The 20,607-nt window shown below is 37.1% G+C and overlaps 1 protein-coding gene across 11 annotated transcripts in view; it reads right to left on the reverse strand.

Annotated features, from left to right (window-relative positions):
- SOX5 (SRY-box transcription factor 5) overlaps nucleotides 1-20,607 on the reverse strand; it is a 1,155,824-nt gene that overhangs the window by 902,964 nt on the left and 232,253 nt on the right. The window contains exon 1 of one of the 11 annotated variants that reach the window (XM_049885148.1): nucleotides 12,580-20,490. The exons of the other annotated variants lie outside the window; for them this stretch is intronic. The gene's annotated coding sequence lies outside the window, so the exon portion shown is untranslated. Of the gene's footprint in view, nucleotides 1-12,579; nucleotides 20,491-20,607 lie in introns of those variants that run through there. 11 annotated transcript variants of the gene reach the window in all.

The raw sequence follows: 20,607 nt of genomic DNA on the forward strand, positions 1-20,607 counted from the left end.
CTTAGTGCAATAAGAGATGTTCGAATCATGACATTAATAAGTGTGCCAATTGCTATTTTAAAAACAAAACGGATACTCTGGAGCTTGTGATCTCCTAATGTACAAAGAGCCGTTTGAAAATAAAGCCAAAACAGAATGATGGTAACGCAGTCCAAAATTCTTCCATGCCTACCAGTACTTCTATGATCAGCCTCTTCTACCTCTCCAAACATCTGCCATTATGTTCCTACAACACTGACTTCATTTTAATTCAAGCAAACCCAGCTCTTTCTCAACCCCAAACACTCGCTGCTATTGAGTCGATTCCGACTCATAGTGACCCTATAGGATAGAGTATAAATGCCCCTGAGGGTTTTCAAGGAGCAGGTGGTGATTTGAACTGCCGACCTCTTGGTTAGCAGCCAAGCCCTTAACCACTGTATCACTAGAACTCCCTTTCTCAACCCAGGGACTTTTTTATGCAGATTCCTCTGCCTGAGAGCTCTCTCCTAAGCTTTTGGCAGAGCTGGTGCCATGGCGTCCCTCATGTCTGAGAGAAGCTTTTCCTGAACAACTTCTCTAAAGAGGTTCTCCGTTCTCCCCAGTTCCTTTCTACTAAAGAAACTTTTTTTTTTTTTTTTAGCATTTATCTATCTTTGTCCATTTATTCATTTTCTTATTCTTACTAACACTATTCTTTAGAATTGCCAAAGATTAAGGAACCCATCTAAAAGATGTTATAAATTCTTTATGAAATGGCTCTGCAATTAAAATAGGAAAACAATCAATTAAAACTAAAAAAGCCATGGAGGCTGAATGAACCCCTGAAACTACTGCTCTGAGATAATCTTTAAACCTTAAACCAAAAATATCCCCTGAAATCTTTTCAAAGCCAAACAAGAGTCTAGCTTAACTAGTAAAAAATTTCTGCCTTAAGCATTATGTTCTTTTAAGATCTAGACAGGATCAAAGTGACAACAGCAACTCAAAAGATTAGATAGTAACTTTAAGGGGCAAGGAGTTTATGTTAATCAGGAAGGAACAACTCAGAAAATGAGGGCGAGAATGCTTGGACAACTAGAAGAACGTCATCACTGTGAGTTGTACACGTAGAGTTGGTTGAATTGGTGTACTTTTTGCTATGTATAATCTCAACAACAATAAAATAATATATATATATATTCTATTCTTTGAACACACTATGAGTACCTGAGCTGAAAAGGCTCTTGCTTACTCTTTCTGCAGAAACCTTAGAACTTTGTAGAACTCAGCCTGGACTGGAATCCAATTTCTGTCATTTACTTGTTCACTGACCTTTGGTCAGCTATTTAACTTTTGTTTCTTCATGCAAAAAAATGAGAATAAAAGAATCCACTCCTGACAGGAGTGGGGTGGGGGTGATGTGGGTTGTGAACATTAAATGATCATTATCTAGGATATAGGCAATAATCTATAGTGGATATTGTTTTAAATTTACAGCTGATTGTCCCCTACATTGTTATGCTACAAGATTCTTGCATGCAGTCATGAAATTTAAATACCATCTATTACTGTCTTGTATAGTGTCTGGATTAAATGAAAATAAAAAAAATAATACAAAGTAGCCCATTAGTCATGATTTCCTGCTTTATCATCTGTACCTCCATCCCTGTCTGATTCACCATTCTATCCCCAAGCCTAGCAAAAGACAGTGCACATAGTAGACACACAACAAAATGTTTAAAATCCCACCAAAGATGCTAACCATATCCCTAGTTTTAAGATTCTACAACTTGCTCCTCACATCTGGACAGGGTTCCTTGGGAACATTCCAGCTATTCCTAGAAAAAGATTTAAGAATTGAGGAGAAATTCTGAAATCTTTCTAAGAATCAGCACGAGACCATTAGCAGTTTTAGAGAGGCATTGAACTGGAGTGGCCTTTAGGTACTAAGTTGAGATCAACACCTTAATTCCTTTCCACTACAAAGTATCAACTTTATTGTTATTAAAACTTGCTAATTTCAACTATATGAACATGCTACCCAGTTTGCAGCACCCCAAACTGCTGAGGTAAGAAATTACAATGATTAGTTATTAAAGTGAAAACCATTACATGAATACAACGGGGAGTCACAGAGAACAACTAGATAATTTCTGTCTAACTATTGGGTAATTAATGTAGTAAGAAAATAACATGTACATACTGGAAATGAAGAATTATAGATTATTTGCACTTATTTTCTTTCAGTGGCAATTAAATTAACTATCTTTGATTTCTCACCTGTTACCATGGTTATTTTCAGTGATCCAGGTCATTAATGTCTTGAATATAGTTACCCTAAAATTACAGCTCTTTCTACTTTGCAACAGATTCTAAAGGCACTGTGAAAGAGAAAGCTTTTGGCTTAAGGGAAAAGAGCTGCCTGTTGAATGAAATTGTTTAATCATCTTTAAGCAAAGAAGTCCCTGTAATACCACTGAGATTTTGTTAGCGTGGGATAGCAATGAATGGACAGTAAATTCTACCTATGCTACTAACTTGCAACTTATCTCTTCCTCTCAATAATGAGAATAACAAGTTCTCTCTATCTCATTATTGAAAATTCTGGGAAAAGAATACATAACTCCAAATACTGAAACAAATGCAAAATCAACCTTTGTCTGCCAAAATATGAATAATATATTGAGCTGTGATATCTGAGTCCAACAGGTTCATGACACATATCACTGCCACGAGTTTTCTCTCTAGAACAAATGTGACAATATTCATGGCTGGTGCTGGCTAACTGGGAAAGCCATGCTGGGAAAAGCAAGCCTCTACTTTCTGAATTCTCATTTTTCTTGTTTACTTCTCCTTTCAAAAGTTGTTTTACTTAGCTACTCTTCGGTTTGTTGTTTAAACAAGTATTAACTTGACTGGGCCTTGATATTACACTCCTCAGGGTTTCATACTCTGTCATCTTCTCCTCTTATTATATACTTTCCCCCCAGTACTCCCATGTCCTCTCAGGTGTTTCCCTAATAAGTATGGACCCGGGACAAGAAGACAAATGGAGGCACCCCTTGTGTGGCCTGACCTCTAAAACAGCTATCTCTCGGCCACTTTTAGGACTAGAGTTGCACACCCCAGTGGTGGAGTGTGACTTTTAAAGGACAGATCATGGAAGGAGCATGCATGGGCCTTGCAGGCAGGTTTCAGTTCTTTGGGTAGGGAATTGCAAGGTCTGGGGTATTTGGAGTGCATCTAGAATAGGGCCTTGTCATAGACTGAATTGGGTTACCCAAAAATATCTGTCAGCTTGGCTAGATCATGATTCTCTTGTATGACTGTATGACTGACTACCCTTTCATGTGATTGGCTATTCATAGCAGATCCCACCATGGGAATGATCACATATAAACACTAAGAATCAGGACTCAGCCAAGGTGACACACAATCTTAACCATCACACCAGACATACCAATCCCCTTAACTGAGCAAGTGAGGAAGTCCAGAAAGTGGAATCTTTATTTCCTCTAGAGAAAGGTTGGAGGAGACTCTTCTCTAACCCCCTTTTCTTATACTGATTCATGCACAACTTTAGACTGTCTTGAGAATACAGCAACTGGTCTAGAAAAACTGCTTTTACATGCCTCTTTAACCTAAGAGGAGCACAGAAAAGGTTGAAGACAGCAGCTCAGAAATTGCTAGGACCAAGAATGCAAAATGGGAGCAGGTTAAGAGATTACCATTCCTTGCTGTGGAAAGGAGCACTGTAAGAAAAATCATGTTTTACATATAGCAAATAGAGCTGAGAAGAGTATATATATATGGCGGGGGAGGCTCCCTGCTTAAGTAGAACATTTTTCTTCCATTGATCAATTTATTCTTTCACTCAATAAATATTTCTTAAGAACTTACTATATACTACAGACTATTTGAGGCGTTAGGAAATCAGTGGTAAACAAAATAGTCAAGGTCCCTATTCTTATCAAGCTTATAGTCTTATAGCTTAGATTAAAATTAAGCAAACCATTGTACTAATACAAAATTATAAACTGTGAAAAGTACTCTGGAGGAAAATGCAAGGTATTCTACAAGAGCACACAGGAGTTATATTTGGAGCATCAAACAGCTCTTCTGAGGAAATAGCATTTCAGCTTAGCTCTAAAGGATGAGAAGGGGATGAAGAGTTTTTTAGGTAGAAGGAAGAGAAAACTCAAGGGCCCTAAAACGGAAGAGAGTGCACCATGCGTGAAGAACTAAAGGATGGCCTGTGTGCCCAGTGCACAGAAAGTAAGAGAAAGAAGCACAGAATAGATTATGTGGGGCCTGTAGGTCATCATACAGATTTTGGACTTTATCCTAAGCACAATGAAAAGCCATTAATAGGTTTGCACTAGGGGAGAACTATGATTAAATTTGCAGTCTTAAATCTCTGTGTAATATCACACATCTACTAATGCAGAGAGTAGTAAGACAGATATGGAATAGCTCTCATTAGGAGTTATTACAGAATCCAAGAAAAATGGCATAGTAGGCTACAATGGATGGCAGTGGAGATGGAAAGAAGATGACAGGTGAGCAATATTTTAGGACATAAAATCAACCTAGAATATCAAAAACAAATGAGAGGGGGCTGACCATTGGTTTTTGCCTGAAACAACAGGTTGGATGGTGGTATCATTTGTTAAGATATGAGCACTGGTAAAAACTCAAGTTTGCTGGGTAAAGAAAAGTGGTAAGTTTTCATTTTAATAACTAAATTTTCATGATTAGTATCATGAAAAGAGAAGTCCAATCAAGAACTCTTTAAATCAAACTGGGAGTGAAAGCGTTTGTTTTCTTACTTCTATTATCTCAAACTCTATGGGGCAGTTCTACTCTGTCCTATAGGGTTGCTATGAGTCTCGACGGCAGTGGTTTTTTTTTTTTTTTTTTTTTTATCTCAAACTAGAAATAAAAACTAATTAAAAAAAAATGCGTGTGTGGGCTGGGGGAGGGGTTAGTCAGGCCTCAGTTTTAATTTTAAGACTTCTTAAACCTCATTAATATAATGCACTCACAAGATTTTAGAGCTGGAAAAAAAAGGTCATATGAATTGTGCAGGGTTGAAGAACATGGTCCCAGAGAGCTTGTGATTTGCCAGAACGTTTTTCAGTGAGTGTGTAATAACTTTAGAAATTAGCCAGAATTCCACTTTACCCCTGGTGATGGCTGATGTCATCTGGGGGTGAGGTGGACCTGGGCTCCCATCCTTGGAGATATTCATCCAGACAATCTGGAGTGGAGCCCAAAGGTGTGTATTATTAAACGCCTTCCAGGTGACTTGACGATGGGCCAGATTCAGGGCTCACTGTATTTGGAGCCCTGGCAGTACAGTGGTTAAGAGCTCGGCTGCTAAGCAAAAGGTCAGCAGTTCAAATCCACCAGCCGCTCCTTGGAAACTCTATGGGGCAGTTTTATTCTGTCCTAAAGGGTTGCTTTAGGGTCAACTCCCCCACATTACCAATCTCTCCTTAGATCATTTGACAAGATCTCTAAATTGGAACTTTAAAACAAATGTTATTTTTTCTTATTAAATGCTTTCTGTTTATAAGGCAACCAAAAGTACCCACCACTGGTGTGAATTCAAAAATTCTAAATTCAGAGTTTGGTATAGATATAAATGATAATGAGACTTTTCCATTTCTATAGAAAACTAACATTTCCAATACAAAAAAAGATTCAAAATAAATACTTCCCTTTGAAATAATGAAAATTTCTTGGCTGTGTAAAGATTCTTCTGGAAATTTAAAAGTTCTGTACCGCTAAGAGTAAATATCTAATGTAGTTATTTCACTTTGAGCATTTAAAAAAAAAAGATATAATAGGTCAAAATCAATCCCAGTTTATCCTTTGCTAGCTTTAAAACACTCAAAAAGAGAAGAAAAAAAAAAGGAGTATTATATATACAAGTAAACAAACATTTTTATATATACAGCATTCATAACAGAATTTCTAAACAATGCAAACAAGACAGTAATCTTGGAAAACTAAGCAGAATCAAATACAACCAAAATAACATAAAATAATCCCTTAAATATTAGTAATCCATCCAGACTTCAGTGAAAGCAACTGCAGAGATCAAAGTTAAGTGGAGCAATTATTAAGGACATAAACGAAGGAATGAAAGGAGTTACCGAGATGATAGACAGGCAACCAGCACATCTGGCTTTAGGAGAGAGATGAATATAGTTAGTTATTTTTGTCTGACTGACCATTATGGCACAGAAACATGCAAATGCTTTCCTGGTTCCTTTCTTTTCAGATTCCATAGCACCTTTGTTTCTTTCTGTTCCTCCTCCTCCCTCCCTCTTTCTTTCTCTCCTGGTGGCCATTAACTACACTGACAGTTTGACAGGCTGAAATAAGGAAATAAAACACTTAAACATTGTTTCCTGATGTATGCATTCATCTCTTCTGCCAAACACAGATATTGAGGAGATACTTCACTCCTCCTGTCAGCTCACTAAATTACACCCCAGCTCACATGGCGACACCATGCGCAGGTCTCTCAATCTCAGTGTGCCTCGGTGCCTTCTAGAAGAATATTAAGGGCTTCATCCTTTCTACCAAAAGCCTTATTTTTAATACTAAATTTTTATTTTGCTATGAATGGGATTTCTGTATAAAAGCTGATTATTCCCCCCCCCCTTTTTTTTAATTATCTGAATTCAGTTTTATTCTTTAGAGCTTTTGAGTGCTGTGACTTAGGCAATAGTGAATGAATACTAAAGCACTGGTTAACTGTCGTATCTTTCTCATAACCAATGGATAGTTTTGACTTTTAAAATCTAGATACCAATTAACGTAAACATCAAAACTCTTGATAGATCCAGTGATAGAAAAAAGGTTAATAATGACATCTCGAAGTTGCCCAGACTACAAATAATAGACACTTCTTTTATTATTTGCATGTGGCAACTAAAGTCCGGCTTCTGTAGAGCAAGCTTTGAAAGTCTTACAAACAATACTTAATTTTGTCCAGATGAGATGGCTGTGTTAAAAGAATGGCAGTTAAGAAGTAAAAAAAAAAAAAAAAAACAGGATAACTATTTTTAATTGGCTATTTTACCATTCTCTATCACCATTAGGGAAACCCCGGTGGTATAATGGTTAAGCACTCCAGCTGCTAACCAAGAGGTCGGCAGTTCAAATCCACCAGGCACTCCTTGGAAACTCTATGGGGCAGTTCAGCTCTGTCCTACAGGGTCGCTATGAGTTGAGATCGACTCGACGGCAGTGAGTTTTTTAGTAGGTATCACCATTAAGGCAGCCCTGGTGGTGCAGTGGTTAGGAGCTTACCTTCTAACCAAAAGGTCAGCAGTTCAAATCTACAAGCCACTCCTTGGAAACCCTATGGGGCAGTTTTACTCTCTCCTATTCGGTCGCTATGATTCAGAATTGACTTGATGGCAACAGGTTTTGGTTTATGACCACTAGGAGCCCTAGTGGCACAATAGTTACCTACTTGGCTGCTAACTAAAAGGTTGGCAGTTCGAACCCACCCAGAAGCACCCCGAGGAGAAAGACCTGGCAATCTGCTTCCACAAAGATTACAGCCTAGGAAACACTATGGGGCAGTTCTACTCTGTCACAATGGGTCTCATATAAATAGGTCTCTATGAATCAAAAATCAATTCCATAGCACCCAACAACAACAACAATCGCCACTGGACTCGAACATACCAATTATAATAAAGATGGCTCAGGACTGGGCAACATTTCACTCTGTTATACTTAAGGTCTCCATGAATTGGAATTGACTCAAGGGTAACCAACGCCACTACCATCACCACCATTAACATGAAGAAAGAGAAATTTCTAAGTGTAATATTTAAGCATTTAAAACAATAAGGATAATGGAAACAAGCCTCTAAAACTGTTTGCTTCATTCCTTCAACAGCATTTTTTGAGTGCCTACTATATGCAGTACACAAGTGTAGGTTCTGCGAAAGATGCTGAAGAGGATCCCACATGTATCCTGACAGGCTCCTAAAGAACTGACTGTCTAGAAGAGAGGACACACGCAGAAGGGACTAGAAAGCAAAGTGGAAGGTACTGTATTCCAAAACGTAGTTATAGATAAAATGCTACGGGAATTCAAAGTAGGACGGAACCCTACCGTCCACAATTGGTAATGAGTAACTCAGTTTGGTTAAAATACAAAACAAATTTCCTCTATTACAAGACCTACACATTTGATTGTAATTACTTGTTTTATGTTATCTACTGTTCTCTCCATCAGACCATAAAATCCATGAGGCCCTGGGCCTGGCCTGCCTTATTCATTACTATATTTCAAGAACTGACACAATGGGTGGCAGGTAATATGCACTCAAATATTTTTTTAATGTATGAGTGAATTATCTTTTGATAATAAGTAGTAACTGAATCTCAATGTCCAGAAGATGGTTTCTGAGTTTCTAACTCATGTAATTCCCTACATTATTGCAGAGGACCAATGAGACAGATAAGAAATTTGTCTAAAAATGCAGGGCACCCCAGTGATCACAGACACTATATTTAACCCACACAACTGCCAAAACATAGCCATGATCAAATGACTATTTTTTTAGAGTTGAGGGATTTCTTTTACTCATAGGGAGCCCTTTCGGCAATTTGATAATCAGTGATCACAGGTGATACAAAGGAAAACTCTGCAGTTTTTCCTTTTCCTCTTTGGCTTCACATCCTAAGGAATAATACTTTCTTAGCTATCAAAATAATTTTCTTTCAGTTTTTCCAAGAAAGTTCATTTAGTTATCACTAATAAAATTTATCAATGGAAGTAAAAGATTACTCCAGTAAAGATTACAAAACAAAAACTGCAAAAATAGAACATTAAGCAAAAATGAGTGAATAGCTCAACCACATGAATGTAAATTCCTTTACTATGAACTATCCAGTATTTAAATTATTTTGCTTTATCAAGTATATGAAATATTATTAGCTAATATTTATTAAGCATTTATTTTCATGCACCACACGTAGTGTTAAATAAATGTTACTTCACTGAAGTCTCATACTTACTTTATAAAGTAGGAATTATTGCCCCACTTTGCAGATAAAGAAACTGAGGCTCGGGAAGATTATCCTAGAAGTTGAGGACTCCAAGTCCACTACAGTCTGAACCCCCAAACCATTTCTATTCCAACTGTTCCATACTTAAAAAAAGTTGCCATTGAGTTGATTCTGACTCAAAGCGACCCTACAGAACAGAGTAGAACTGCCCGATAGGGTTTCCAAGGAGCACCGGGTAGATTTGAACGGCCGACCTTTAGGTTAGCAGCTGAGAGGCAGGGCCAAGATGGCAGAGTAATAGGTTAGCAGCCAAAACTCTACGCCACCAGGGTTTCCTTTCCATACTTAGCAATCACTATATTATGAAAAGATTAAGTTCACTTTAGTTTAAAATTCTCAAATATCTCATAAGAAAATTCTCTTTAGTAGTGTCAAAAATAATGTAAAAATGTACCGCAGTCACAGATTTAAACAGCTCTTTTGAGTTAGCATAAAAATGCCAAATACAAATTTAGTTACCTGACTTGAAAAATATATCAATTATAATATACAATTTGTTACATCATGAAAAAATTAACTATATGACTTCAAAATACATCTTGATTATGGGGTAGAACTAGGCCTGAGGTTAGGGCTAGGTGAGGCCATGAGAGTTGGTCTAGTTGTGGTTTGGTGAGCAAGTTAAGACATAAACAACAGGACACTTTTGACTAATTTCTCTGACATGCCTCTTGCTCTTATTTTTCCACTGTTTTCTCAAATGTCTTGACAACATAAATTACCTTTTAAAATGCTGAAAATGGATACTATTGGAAAATATGCTTATGGGAAAAAATTGCTCTTCTTATTCCCATTTAGCCGTACTTTTTGGGTAAGATATGAATAATTCTGACTCCCAAAACTGCACTCTATTACAACATATTACCTCCCAATAGCTTCTGCTAGTTTTAAGAGGTCAAAACAAACCTTGATTTGGTGGTTCAGTGGTAGAATTTTCTCCTTCCATGCAGGAGGACTGTTTGATTCCCAGCCAAGGCATCCATTTGTCAATGGAGCCTTGTGTGTTGCTTCGAGGCTGAGCAGATTTCAGCAGAACTTCCAAACCAAGGCAAACTAGGAAGAAGGGCCTGGATCTACTTCTGAAAATCAACCAATGAAAACCCAGTGGATCACTACAGTCTTATTCCCAACCAATTATGGGTATGGCACAAGACTGGGTAGTGTTTTGTTCCACTGTGTCTGGGGTCATCTTGAGTCTTGATGGTAGCAAACAACAACAACATACCAAGGAATAGGGATGAAGGCTAATATTTTTGTGTCCTTAGCCTCTGAAGCACCAAAATAATTCTGTGCTTATCCTAATCTTGACCAAAAAAATACTTAAAATAGTGTTGAAACAAGAAGGCTATTCCCCTTTACCACACTTACACGTTCCCTAAAATATTTTTAAAAATAGCAGCTTCACTCATGATAGCTCTGTATTTTTAGCTTATAATATGGAAAACAAAGGCAGCAGGAAGAAAAACAGAAAGGACTAGTGAATTGTGTAGAGACAACAAGAGGAAAGAAGCAAAAGAAGGAGGGGGAAGAAGAAAATGATTAAAAAAAAGAGAAATGAGACAAAATATTTTGTTTTATCCACACTCTTTGGTAAAGTTCGAGGTTTGCCTTAAGACAAAATTGCTGCCTTCAGTACTCAATGGTATTTTATTTCTATGTAACTTCCTCCTTAAATAGGTTAATTACAGAGGCAATTAGTCTAGCTATACACAGGATGTCACTATTCTCTTATATAAATAGAACTAGCACACATGTTTCGGGCAGAGAAAAATATCTGTAAAGACTGAATTTCAAATTTTAAAGATTTCTGTCCTGTGAGATGCTGTTATGCCCAGTTTTAGCAAAATTCCATTATTGTCATCATTTGTATTTATTGGATAGCCTTTATGGAAGTTCTACATGTGAACTGGGAAGTTCTGCTCAAATCAGAATAAAAAGTCCAAAAAGAAGAGCGATTGTGGCACTACAGATCTGAACAGGAATAAGTGAGGCCTTACTAGCATGGGAAATGATATGAAGAGGGAGTAGAACAGAAAAAACTAATTCTATGTTAGTTTAAGCAAATGTTCCAGCCTATGCAGCCTCCTAGGTTTTTTTATGTGAGTCCTTTAATTTCACATATTCAGAGTTTGGAAATTAGTAAGTACTATGCTTCTGAGGGAGCCCTGGTGGTACGATGGTTAAAGTGCTAGGTGCTAATCTAAAGGTCAGTAGTTTGAACCCACCAGCCACTCCATGAGAGAAAGATGTGGCCGTCTGCTTCCATAAAGATTTACGGCCTTGGAAACCTTATGGGGCAGTACTACCGTGTCCCATACAGTCACTATGAGTTGGAATCAACTCTACGACAACGGATTTGCTTTTTTATTTGTTTGTTTTTTATAGTTCTGAGAGCAAAGTGATTCCACAACATGAGAAGTTTTTGCTTTTTTTAAAATGAGTTTTTCTAAAAATTGGATATATGTGGCTCTGGGTATCTTGATCTAGCCTTAGCGATAGACACAGAAATCAACAAGACTGTGAAATCACTAATAATGGTATCCATTTGAGCCTGAAACCCCTATCTACTGATTATATGTTTATCAAAACCACAGTGATAAAGTCCTCTTCAGAAGAATACATTGCTGCATCTAGTACTAAATACACAATCCTAGAGGACATTCCATCTTTCTTGATGGTGATACCCAGTATGACAAAAATGCAAGACACTGATGCACACTAAATATCTATGGCTCATCAGCTCGCACGTTTACTGCGGTATTAGTGAAAGCAAGCTTTTAGGTCAGATCCTCATACTGGCCAGTACATTCCCTTCTCTTCTACAGCCACAGACTATTCTACTCAGTTTTGATTCATTGGCTTAAATAGGTTTGCAACAGGGCCTGCAAAACAGGTGAATTTATCATCAGTATAAGGAAAAAAACTCAAATTCCATTTCCTGCTCAATGACAGTCTCATTGCATTCTTTTACACAGGAAACACCAATATTGCTTACAAATTAACTAGCAGAGCAAATGCTTCAGTCCTGGGGTCACTGTGCCTGGCTTTCAATCCTGCTAGCTATTTAGCCACAGCAAGTTACTTATTTTCTCTCTGCTTTAGTTCCCTTTGCTGAAAAATGTGGATGAAAATAACACCTGCTTCATGGAGTATTATGAGGCTTAAATTAGATACTACATGCAAAGCTCAAGAACAGTACTTAACATAAAGTCCTCAACAAATGATAGTTACTATAATTATTTTGCAATGAACAAAAAGTGATGGCACTTTTTCTAATATATACATATATATTATATAAGTTAAACATATAATTCTGTATATATATATATGTAATCCAGAGGTCTTACATTTAATCTCCTATAAAAAAAAAAAAAAGCAGAATTTTAAACGACAGTTAATATTCTACAGGATAAGAGAACTGAGTTTTATAAAGCCTTCCATCAGCACTCTGAGGAACCTTCCCATAGTCTGATCCAGTACTGCAGTCTCACAGGGACTTGGATCTAGCCTTACCTGAGGGTACAGCAGGAACAACACAGAAAAGGGCTTTCTTTTTCTACTCCAATGAGACCAAAGCTACTGCAGATGACACAGGACCAGTAGTGAATGGAGTGATCTCCCTTCCAGAAGATGAATGGTGTCACTGAGAACTTCTTAAATAATCTTTTTGTAAAAGATCATTGCCTTTATTACTTCTACTTGATCTTTTTGCCTCATTTCCTCTAGGGAGTTTGAAAATGGGTGGGTAAGTTGCTACGCAGCTAAGCCGGCTAGGCAAATAAGCTGTTTTTCACTATAGTGCCTACAGATATAGAGACGTGCATATGTATATTCTTTCCCATGAATGGGCCAGGATAGCTGTAGAAAGTATGACAATTGAAAGTATATTACAGAAGTTATAAAGGAACACATTAGGGGCTCAGCAATGTTTTCTTTGATGTAACAGTTTCATAATCTTTTCACTTGGAGATTGCCTACTGCGATTTAGTCCCTTTGTAAAGGACAGGAACCTCTAAGTTTTAAAATTACCAATGTTGTATTTTCAGGCACTATAACAGCCAATTTGGACTGACTTCATGGGTAACCAGATCAATTGTGTAGACATTAATACTTAAGAAGGCATGGGAGAAGGGAATCAACTGAAACATTTAGCCTATAAAATGGACTATAAAATTACTATCAGAATAGATACCATAAACACAATAGCATTCTTCACAGCCAAGTTCATTTTTACACAAATTAGGGCACTAAAAAAAATCAGCCCCAATGCTAGAGCTGTGCCGTAAATGGAAAAGTTTCAAACTGGAGGCACTCGTCTCAGGTATAATAAGAATGACAGGGTCAACATACATTCCTGGGAAGTAAAAGGTCAGGATGTAAACCATTTCTTCACGGCAAGAATATGTCAAGATGTAAATAATTTGATCCCAGGAAAATTTGTTCATGACTGCAGTCATGTATAACAGGATGGGCTGGTGCCACTCACCTAGCTGGTAACCTTCTCAGTCCTAGCTAAGTGGCCGACCTTTACATTTCAAAGGACTTCAAGCTGATGCTGATCGTATCTATAATCAATCATTAACACCCTACCTTTCCAAACTCTGGTGGCACAGTGGTTAAGAGCTACAGCTGCTAATCAAAAGGTTGGCAGTTCGAATCCACCAGGTGCTCCTTGGAAACTCTATGGGGCAGTTCTACTCTGTCCTATACGGTCGCTATAAGTCAGAATCGACTCGACGGCAATGGGTTTGGTTTTGGTTTTCTCTCCTCTTGAACAGCACAGTGCTTTGAATTTTTACTTAGCACTACCCAGCATGAACTACACTGTTCCTCAATAAAACTTTTTTTCCACTCCTAACAGAGTACAAGAGTTCTTTGACAGTGTGATCAGTTAAGGAGTCAACACCAGGAGTAGCATACACAGCATCCCCAAAAAGATGGAAATTCTGGTGAGGGAAGGTTTAGTTTCTACTCTAAAGTACAAAGGAATGCTCCTTTCAGCCAGAAACCCTATTAATCTGGCTGGTCAATTATATGGGTGCTGACAGGCCCAGTGCTAAGCACTGGGGATACTCTGTTTGACATATGTCCATTGCTCCACAAATGTCAGCCGAATAAATGAATGGGAGCTGTGCGCCCTACCCAGAGGCAGACTCTCCTGAAGCTAACGAAGCTTAAACTTAAGGCAGTGGTTCCCAAACTTTGATGGACCTTGGAATCACCTAGGGAATCTTTAGACAATACTGATTCCTGGCTCCTAGCCCCAGATGTTCTGGGTTCATTGGTATGGGGAGCAAACTGGGCATCAGAATTTTTTAAAGTTTTCCGGGTGGCTCCCTGATGTACAGCAAAGTTTGGGAACCACTAACTTAAGGGCCTCTTACTTGCTCAGATCCCTCCCAAGGCACTAAAAAAAAAAAAAAAAAATTTTTTTTTTTTTTTTTTTTAGTGTTTACCCCAGAAACCCTGGTGATATAGTGGTTAAGCACTATTGCTGCTAACCAAAAGGTCAGCAGTTCAAATCCACCAGGCACTCCTTGGAAACCACATGGGGTAGTTCTACTCTGTCCTGTAGGGTCGCTATGAGTCGGAATCAACTCAATGGCAATGGGTAGTGTTTACCCCAGGAGCCCTGGTGACACAGTGGTTAAGAGCTCAGTTGCTAACCAAAAGGTCAGTGGTTGAAACGTACCAGCCACCCCACTGAAGAAAGATGTAGGAATCTGCTTCTGTAAAAATTACAGCCTTGGAGACCCTATGAGGCAGTTCTACTCTATCCTATAGGGCCACTATGAGTCAGATTCAACTTGATGACATACAACAATCCTTCCCCCTCTAATTCAATATTTTTGATAGGTTCACTATTCAACAATTACTGAGAAATAAAATTACAAATTATGTGAAGATTTCTTTTTTCAAATTCTTTTAAGATCTCAAAAGGAAAATCACAGAAAGCTAAAATATTTGGCAAGAAATAAGGGGTATTAATAGCAGTATATATGCATTAAAACGTCTTGATCCAGCAGTAAAATCAAGTGATTTGCAAATCCCACTCCTCAAACACTTCATTCACAGAAATATAAAAAATAAAAGTAATCAAATATTTCTATTATGCACTAAATAACAATGTATTATGTATTCAGTGATAATAAAAGTACATGTATAATTACAAAACTGTTATTCTATTATTACCTTTATCCTTATTTAAATAATTAAAGTTTAACTTTGAAATGGTACCTCACAAAATTTTGATGACTTGCTTATACTAATACTTTTTCCCTATTTGCTACTTTTCCCCCTTACCTTGCTTTTGAATTTACTGGGCAAGAAAAAAAAAAATCTCAGATTCATCGTTTTGCTACATATAGTTTCACTTTCCCCTCTCACTCTCTTTTCTTTTTGCCATCGTCCCTGGAAAACAGCCAAAAGCCATGCTGGAGAGGGGCCAGAGTGCCCTGTTCTTACACAGTGTGAGTGTTTCTATGTATATCTCAGCTAGGCTTACCTAAGTCACCATTTACAATATTGATAGAAAGAGCAGGTTAGAATACTCAGCATTTACAAGTCAACTGGTTACATGATACAAAAATATATAGCCAACTGCAGAATTCATAGCAATAACATTTATGTATCGTGTTACTCCTAGAACAATCCAATTTATAAAGTGCCTATTGTGTATACATAAGGAAGAATCATAAATCATTTACATTAAACAGTGTCAACAGGCAAACACAACTTTCCCCCTAAATTCTGCACACTGAGATTAATGCAGATTTTCAAAGGAAGCACTCTACAAAAAAAAAAAAAAAATCAACTCTGCTTCATCCTAGGTGGACAGCATACCCATATATAGGTGCAGGTGTCTGCAGTATGATTTAGAATACCTATGGAACATCTCTGGAAAATATTAGCTTTCTCTGAAGTAGAAAGATGTTCACAAAGCAAGCTAGGAATGTGGCAAGAACCCAAATCTGTCACCAACCTCAGGGTTTCTTTTATTTCTTTCTGAGTAAAGAATGCTTTTAAAACAAACAAACAAAGAAAACCGTAAGGCCCTATCTGACCAGTTGTCTGACATGTTTTCATCTACAGGCACTTTTAGAAATCCTGGGGAAGTTTATTTAGATTAGCTGCTTTGTCTCTTTGACGCCTGGTTAAAGAAGAATCCCAGTCAGTGACCAAAGCTATGAAGAATCCCAGAGTGAAACTTATATATGTATGTGGATTTTCTCCCCCTGTTCATGCCCTAGCCCATGCCATATTCAGAAAGACAGTTGTCTTTAGAAATCTATGCTTTGGGGTACTAGACTAAACCCAATTCTTCTCTCCAAAAATCCCTTAAACTTAGTATGGGGAATGTTTTGACAACTGTACAAGTATTTAATCTTTTCTGAAACTCACACCTACACAGCTGAATTGGACATCACATAAGAAAAATACAGTCTGAATTTCTCTTACAGTATTTTAGTCCATTATCTTCTGTCTTAAGAAAGGATTACAGAAATGACATTTTCTTCCTGCCCTAACCTACAGCGATAGAAGTATTTATTATATTGCTTTAGCCAAGGTTGAAGAATAAATTTTCTCTTATATGTAAGAATTAATTTGTTCTTTAAAAATTCACTTCTCCTCCAAGCTCTATTAGACCGATATCACCATGAAGATAAACCACTTCCTATCTTGATTAAGGAGTCCTGGTGGCGAAGTACTAAAGACCTCGAACTGCTAACCAAAAGGTCGGCAGTTCGAATCCACAAGCCATTCCTTGGAAACCCTACGGGGCAGTTCTACTCTGTCCTATACGGTCACCATGAGTCAGAATCGACTCGACAGCAACGCATTTTTTTTTTTAATTTTGATTAAAATTAAAATTGAATCTTAAAAACGGAAAGAAAGACGTGTAGCAGCAAAATCTATAAACGCTTTTTCAATGAATGGACTACCTGCTATTTCCTAGTCACAGATCATTGACTCTTTGTGAAGATAGGTTGTAACCTAGAAAACAAAATGAAATAAAACATACACACAGAGTGATAAAATGCACACAAATATCTCAAATCAAGCAAGAACTGGTGGTAAAGTGCAAGTTCGCAGGAGAAAAAAAATTTTTTTTTGAAGTAACAGTTCATCTGGAAAGTCAAATACACTACGGCCCTTGTAGAAGTGTTTTGAAAGCTGGGGATCCTCCAAGATAGCTGTATTTCAGTAGCATTAACTGGTAGGAAAAAAAAAAATGATGTGTTTCTTCACAACTAAGATATTAAACTTAGTAAGGAGCAGTGACAGCTCACTTTGGTCATAAATGGATAAGCTTTTGTTAAAAGCTTATCCATTCATGAACAGCAGTGCTAACTTGAGTTTTTGCGTGAACAGACAAAAGGTGACACAGAGCACACTTCTTCATTTAACATGTTTTTTCTTTAAAAATATCTGGAGATCACAGGATTCTTTCCAGGTTTTGAGTGGCATTTTAATTCACTTAAGAAAAAAAACTCTGCTAGTGCCTCTTGAACCAACTTAGAATCCTAGACTACCTCCTTCTTCTTCTCAACAAACTGAGAAATCTACGTAAAAATAAAACATGATTATAATTGCACTCTCTGGCTGCTACTCTAAACTCGCTGCCTTCGAGTCAATATCCAACTCATAGAGACCCTATAGGACAGAGTAGAACTGCCCCATAGGGTTTCCAAAGAGCAGCTACTGGATTTGAACTGCCAACCTTTTGGTTAGCACTCAAGCTCTTAACCACAGTGCCATCAGGGCTTGCAGCTGCTACTCTAGTCACCAACTTATTAGAAGGTTATTTTTTTTTTCAGTACTAATTGTAATGACACAATCATTACGTAGGCATTTAAACAGCATTCCTGTTTTCCTACCGTTGATCTATAATTTCAACAAAATCCCTCTAAATTTCTCAATTAAAAACAATTTTAAGAAAATGACATCTCCAACATGTTCCAAAATAAAATATGGTTGAAAATAAAAAATAGCCAATCAACAGGCAGTTTGGACCAATTAAAAAAAAAAAAAAGTATTTCCTCTACAATTTCTTTCATAGACTTGATGCTTTTTTTTTTTTTAACTGAGCTAACTGAATTAAAGAGATTTAGGATGCATGTATACATAGGCTCTCATAGTAGTGAAAGATGACGAATCAACACTGGAAAATTTCCTTTTTTTTTAAGGGAAGTCTTCTAGTGTTGTCAATATAAAGTTCTCACCTTGAAAAAAAGATTTTGCCTCTTTTTCTTACACAAAAATAACAACAACAAAAAAAAAATTCCCATGTTAAACCACTCATTTTAGCCAACAAAAAAATGCAACTGTTTTCCATTAACTTGATATCATGTAAACTACTAGTTATATTCATTTTACTTCTTTATTCAGGAAACAATCCCTATAACAATACATTATCCAGGGTGGCTATGAATATCAATGCTGTTTTTGTTTGTGCCAGAAGTTACCAATTCAGTGTCACTTCTAGAGTTTCTGAACCTGGAAATCCATGGATTGTTAGTAAATCCATAAGATTGTAGAATTATATGCAAAATTTCATGTATATGATTTTTCTAGCAATACATCATTCCTTTTTGCTACCTATCATCCATGCACCCTGTTTCTGATAACAGTGCCCTACTTCTCTCTGGGATACAACCCCCAGGCCTGGTCCATGGAAACAATGAAGCTGGTTCTATACCCTCCTCCACAGGTGGTGAACAGGATTAGACAGTGATCAAATCAGAGCCAACCAGAAAAAAAAACAGACTTTTGATGGAGCTACTGGGAAAAAGATTCTCTTTTTCCTGCTTGATCTGAAGCCTGAGGGTTAGAGTTAAACCAGTGCTACTGCTACCATCTTGCTGCCAAATCAAGTCAGAGACAGAAGTTGTATTAGTGGAAGCTGAGAGATAGAGAGAAATTGAGTCCTGATTTCATTATTTAAGCCCCAAAGTTAGCTCTGTGCCCGGACTTTCCTTATAGTGAATAAGTAAATAAAACGCACACACACACACACACACCTCGTTTGCATAGCTTATTCCTTCTTAAGCTTCATTGTTACAGGTTTTCCCTGATCTTTCCTATCCAAGTTCCTCCCTCTGTACCTCTGTTCATCCTACCTGCCTTTAATCGCATTACTTACTGTCAAAATTATACGTCACATGAAATTTCTTAATTTGGTACAGAGGAATTTGGTCAGTTTTCCAATATTTTTTGATGATCACTTAGACAATGCAGGATTATCTTCCTTTGGAAGGAAGGAAGGGAGGGAGGCAGGGGAGGAAGGAGGGAGGGGCAAAAGAAGGCAGGCAATCTGATTTTAAAAACTGAGGCTTCGAATGGAGAGCACTGTGGTAAGATTTATTAAGGGTGGAACAAACTGAGATATTGTTACACATACAAGAAACTATATTTTGGCTAAGCAAATATCTTTACCATAGTTTAGGAAGAAAGAATTGTTACACATTCTGATCTCGATTCCAACTAGACTTAGTTGACATAATTATGAAGTCCCTAAAAGTAACTGCCGGGATTTAGAAGCACTTGCTACTTCCCTTGTGCTGGCTCTATAAATGCCAAGAGTGAGTATCTTAGATTAAATGAATAGATTAATAAACATCTTTGGAATATCTATCATTCAGGCTGATTTATGTTCTATTGCCAGCAGTAATTCAAAGAAATGCCATGCTTTTCAAAAAATATTGCATGTTGTTCTCACCACTTTGCCAACGTTATGACACCATGTAAGTATGGCAATATCTATATTCTTTTGCAGTACTAACTACACACAAAAGCCAATAGATATTAAACCACTCTACGTTTACACTGGCATCAGTACAGGAACCACTCATATTTATAACTCTGATGGATGGGCCTTTCTTTTGTGAATTTATAGCGTATCCATAATTTCTTTAGGGAACCAAGAGGTTCATTCAAAAATTGCCACAACATTTATCTATGCAAAGATGATGGATATGGTTTAAGATATTAAATGCTTTTAAAAATTAAAATCATATTGCCACATTTGCTCACGCTTTAAATCGAACAGAACTGTATTTTTAACAACTATAAAAAAATTTTTTTTTTATGATGCTTAATCTACACAGCATAGTAACATGCTTATTAAATATGTCCCAATATACTGTTGTTAGGGTTGTGTGGCACCAGTAGCAACTACTGGACATTAGGTAAGACTTCTGTCATCAAATTTCTTATTTTCTAGTTCTACTCTTCTACATTAAACTATAAACATACACTGTAATATAATGTTTACTATTATTTATATTCACTGCAGTTGGTATTAAATTTTTCAGTACTACCAGCATACTGCACAACTTACTACAAGCATAAACTATTATAATTTTTACCGTGCCTCATATAAAATGTATAATTTGCCAAAAATCAATACTAACCAAACAAGGAGAGCTATTTTATCCCAATATAAACTTTGAAGAAATAGGATGAGGTAGAAGAAAATGAAAGATAACAATTATCACTAAAATAATCTAAAAAACTCAAAAAAGGAATCTAAAAAAGGCT

Source organism: Elephas maximus, chromosome 4 (assembly GCF_024166365.1).
Source record: "Elephas maximus indicus isolate mEleMax1 chromosome 4, mEleMax1 primary haplotype, whole genome shotgun sequence".
Taxonomy (NCBI): domain Eukaryota; kingdom Metazoa; phylum Chordata; class Mammalia; order Proboscidea; family Elephantidae; genus Elephas; species Elephas maximus.